Source organism: Pimephales promelas, chromosome 2, assembly GCF_988280905.1.
Source record: "Pimephales promelas chromosome 2, fPimPro1.hap1.1, whole genome shotgun sequence".
NCBI classification, from domain to species: Eukaryota; Metazoa; Chordata; class Actinopteri; order Cypriniformes; family Leuciscidae; genus Pimephales; species Pimephales promelas.
In genome coordinates this window covers 51,478,097-51,483,096 of record NC_142770.1, presented here as the reverse complement: position 1 = coordinate 51,483,096, position 5,000 = coordinate 51,478,097, and positions in this window count along the sequence as shown.

The following is a 5,000-nucleotide window of genomic DNA, read 5'->3' as shown; positions in this document are numbered from 1 at the left end:
TAGAAGTTGCAACTTCAAACGGGCATATCTCCGGAACCAAGCCGAGTTGGGGCCCCATACACCCGGCGTGGGGGGCCCTCCTAGAGGCCCCCAATACCCCCGAGTGTGGAGCCCCAACTCGGCTTACTTTTCGAGTTACAGCCGGTCAAAGTTGAAACTTTAAAGGGCCATATCTCCGGAACCAAGCCGAGTTGGGGCCCCATACACCCGGCGTGGGGGGCCCTCCTAGAGGCCCCCAATACCCCCGAGTGTGGAGCCCCAACTCGGCTTACTTTTCGAGTTACAGCCGGTCAAAGTTGAAACTTTAAAGGGCCATATCTCCGGAACCAAGCCGAGTTGGGGCCCCATACACCCGGCGTGGGGGGCCCTCCTAGAGGCCCCCAATACCCCCGAGTGTGGAGCCCCAACTCGGCTTACTTTTCGAGTTACAGCCGGTCAAAGTTGAAACTTTAAAGGGCCATATCTCCGGAACCAAGCCGAGTTGGGGCCCCATACACCCGGCGTGGGGGGCCCTCCTAGAGGCCCCCAATACCCCCGAGTGTGGAGCCCCAACTCGGCTCACTTTTCGAGTTACAGCCGGTCAAAGTTGAAACTTTAAAGGGCCATATCTCCGGAACCAAGCCGAGTTGGGGCCCCATACACCCGGCGTGGGGGGCCCTCCTAGAGGCCCCCAATACCCCCGAGTGTGGAGCCCCAACTCGGCTCACTTTTCGAGTTACAGCCGGTCAAAGTTGAAACTTTAAAGGGCCATATCTCCGGAACCAAGCCGAGTTGGGGCCCCATACACCCGGCGTGTGGGGCCCTCCCAGAGGCCCCCAATAGCCCCGAGTGTGGAGCCCCAACTCGGCTTACTTTTCGAGTTACACCCGGTCAAAGCTGGACAGGAAGTGGCCGTATCTCGGGACCGGAAGGTCCCCGTGGCTCGGGACGGCGGGAGGAGCAAGGTCCCCGAGAGCGGGCCCCGCACCCGCCGCCGCGAGCCGCTGGGACCTCCCGGTCCCGAGATGGGCCCCGTTACGCGCGGGCGACTTTCGGAGAAAACGGCCCGTATCTCGGAGAGGGGAGGTCCCAGCGGCTCGCCCTTTCGGGTGTCGGGGGCTCCCCACGGGCCCTCTCGGAACCCGCCTCCCCCGGGCCCCTGGGACCTTTCCTTCCCGGGCGCCCCCCCGACACGTCGGGCCCCTTTTCTCCGGGACCCGGGGGCCCCGGAGCTCGGGGGCGGGCTCTTTGCGAGGGGCCCGCCGGGACGCCACACTTGACCCGAGTCCGGTGTCTCTGGGCCCCCGGGTCCCCGAGCTACGTGCGTTCGAATTCGGGGCCCTTTTCCGGGCCCGAAAATCCCTCAAAGTCCGAAAACGTGCAGCGGGCGGGGACTTCCGGGGCCCCGGAGGCTCTGACGGCACACCCAGGGAGGTGCACCGTCCTCGGGCACGGCCAGGTGGCCCCCCCCCCGGGGTCCTGGAAGTCCCCCCGCCCCCCGGAGACACCCACACCCACCCACCGGACGGGAAGATTCCGTTTTTCGCCGATATCTCGAAGACGGCCGGGCGAAAAAATTTCAAACTCGGGTCTTCCGTAGGCCTCGAGGGGCCCTATCCAAAGAGGCCACCCGCGTCCCCGGGGGCCTCGGGGTCAGGGAGTTAGGCCCGGTCAAAGGCGCGGCGTTTTTTGGCTTATATCTCGCGAACCCCTGGGCCAATCTTCCCCAAACTCGAATCGACCGTAGTGCCGGACGGGGCCTTTCGAAAGAGCCCACCCACGAGGTCCAACTCGCCCGGGTCCCCGAGTTATAGCCGTTCAAAGTCGGGGGTCCCGGCGAACGGCGATCCGGTAGGGGGCGTCCCCGGGGCCCGCCGCCGCCCTGGTTCGAGCGAGGGCCCCCGTGGGACCTCGCCACCCAAATTTGAGCTCTCTGGGCCTTCGCGTCGCGGAGATACGGGCGATTTTCTCCCGGGATCGTGACGTCATCGGCGGGCGCCATTTCAGAGCGCGGCCGAGGGTTTTCGGCCGATATCTCCGCGAATACTCGACCAAAAACGACGAAACGCATATGGACGCGTTCAGCTCGGCGAGACGGTTCGAATGAGCCCGGCCTCGGCCGGGCACGTCGAGTTTTCGGCGAGATATTTGCGTTTTTCCGCTTCCGGGGCGCTTTGGGGGCCCGTATCTCGGGCCCCCGGGGGCCCACGGGGCTGGGGGCGGTCTCATTCGAAAGGTCTCGTCCCGTTCTCCAGCCCATAAAAATTTGGCGTCGATCGGAGCCGCCTTCGGCGAGCTACGGTCGTTTGAAGCCCCGTGCAGTGGGGTTACCGTCCTTCAAACAGCCGCCGCTCGCAGGGGGAGTCCCGGGGAGGCATGGTTGCCTGTATGACTTGGGCTTAGAGCACCCAGCCCCGCGCTCCTGGAGGAACCTCCGGTGCACAGGGTCTGCTGCAACCAGCCACGTGGGTTTTGAGGGGTAGGGGAGCGTGCGCTCTCCTCCCCGGGCGGGCGGCCGGGCCCTGGGGGCTCGCGCCTCCACGGAGGGACCTCGCTCCCGGGGCTTCGTCCCCGGGGCTCGGGGACTCCGTGGCGGCTCGGCCCCCGGGGTTCGACCCCGCTCGCTCGCTCCAAAACCCAAGTCCAAAACGTGGGGTTGCACGGGAGCTCCGGGCGCGACGGGTCTCCACGCACGGCCCCGGGGAGGGAGCTCCGACCCGGGCCGGAGGCAGATTCGCCCCCTGCCCCCCGGCTGTCCGCCCGGAGCCGAGACGGTCCTAAAACGGGCCTTGGGGGTGATGTAGAAGGGTAACGCTCACCCAACCAGGACTCACACAAACCGATCTGCATCCCAGGCAGGGTGCGGGTCTCCTGGGCACGAATAAAGCCCGATGCCCCGTGGGTGATGTTGGCCCTGGCCACTCAAGGCACTCACCCAAGCCAGAGAGGGTGCACTCTGGCTGGGGAAGCAGATTCAATCTCTGCTGTGGTGGAGCTCTGGAAAAACGCGAAACCTCCAGGAAAAGACGGCCCGATTTCTCTGAAAAGTGCATCCCAGGCAGGGTGCGGGTCTCCTGGGCACGAATAAAGCCCGATGCCCCGTGGGTGATGTTGGCCCTGGCCACTCAAGGCACCACTCACCCAAGCCAGAGAGGGTGCACTCTGGCTGGGGAAGCAGATTCAATCTCTGCTGTGGTGGAGCTCTGGAAAAACGCGAAAACCTCCAGGGAAAAGACGGCCCGGTTTCTCTGAAAAGTGCATCCCAGGCAGGGTGCGGGTCTCATGGGCACGAATAAAGCCCGATGCCCGTGGGTGATGTTGGCCCTGGCCACTCAAGGCACCACTCACCCAAGCCAGAGAGGGTGCACTCTGGCTGGGGAAGCAGATTCAATCTCTGCTGTGGTGGAGCTCTGAAAAACACGAAAACCTCCAGGGAAAAGACGGCCCGGTTTCTCTGAAAAGTGCATCCCAGGCAGGGTGCGGGTCTCATGGGCACGAATAAAGCCCGATGCCCACCTTGAAACGGAGCCTGGGCTCGACTCTGAAGTCCAGATCTCGAAAAACGACAGAGTCCAAAAAAGGTGCGGTGGCTCCAAACCTCCATGCCCTCAGACCTCCCTGGCCAGCCCAGGGAGGGTGGCCCGTCCTGGGCCAGACTCAGATTTCCCCCGCCACCCCTGGAGCTCCGCCTGGAGCGAAGACGGTCCTAAAACGGACCCTGGGGCTCTTGTAGAGGATGAGGGAGAGAGGGGCCTTCAGAGAGCCCCTGGCCGGCTTGACTCTGGAGTCGAATTTGAAAAATAGACAGAGTCCATAAACGTGCTGTCTGTTCGGACCTCCAGGGCACTCAAGGCACTCACCCAAGCCAGAGAGGGTGCACTCTGGCTGGGGAAGAGGATTCAATCTCTGCTGTGGTGGAGCTCTGAAAAACACGAAAACCTCCGGGAAAAGGCGGCCCGGTTTCTCTGAAAAGTGCATCCCAGGCAGGGTGCGGGTCTCCTGGGCAAGAACGAAGCCCAATGCCCACCTTGAAACGGAGCCTGGGCTCGACTCTGAAGCCCAGATCTCGAAAAACGACAAAGTACAAAAAATGTGGGGTGGCTCCAAACCTCCATGCCCTCAGACCTCCCTGGCCAGCCCAGGGAGGGTGGCCCGTCCTGGGCCAGATTCAGATTCGCCCGCCACCCCTGGAGCTCCACCTGGAGCGAAGACGGTCCTAAAACGGGCCTTCGGGGATGTATGAGAGAGGGGAAGCGTGGTGGTGGCAAACACAGAGGACCCCTACCAGCGATCAGACCGTCGTGAGTCCCACTCAGAGTCACTCTGGGTGGGCATGTAAAAAATCCAGATTACGCCGCGCTGGAGCTCTGGAAGTTACGAGACCTCCAGGAAAAGACAGGCTGGTTTTCTGAAAAGTGCACCCCAGGCAGGGTGCATCTTTTCCTGGGCACGAGCCCAGCGCACATGGTGTGGTGGTCCGGCTCTGGTGCCAAAGTTTGGGGGAAAAAAATAGACAAAGTCCAATAACGTGGTGTGGTTCCAAAGCTCCATGCCCTCAGACCTCCCTGGCCAGCCCAGGGAGGGTGGCCCGTCCTGGGCCAGATTCAGATTTGCCCGCCACCCCTGGAGCTCCACCTGGAGCGAAGACGGTCCTAAAACGGGCCTTCGGGGATGTATGAGAGAGGGGAAGCGTGGTGGTGGCAAACACAGAGGACCCCTACCAGCGATCAGACCGTCGTGAGTCCCACTCAGACTCACTCTGGGTGGGCATATAAAATCCAGACTACGCCCCGTCGGAGCTCTGGAAGTACGAGACCTCCAGGAAAAGACAGGCTGGTTTTATGTAAAGTGCACCCCAGGTAGGGTGCATCTTTCCTGGGCACGAGCCCAGCGCACATGGCGGGGGGTCCGGCTCTGAGAAAAATCGACTAAGTCCAATGACGTGGTGTGGTTCCAAAGCTCCATGCCCTCAGACCTCCCTGGCCAGCCCAGGGAGGGTGGCCCGTCCTGGGCCAGAGTCA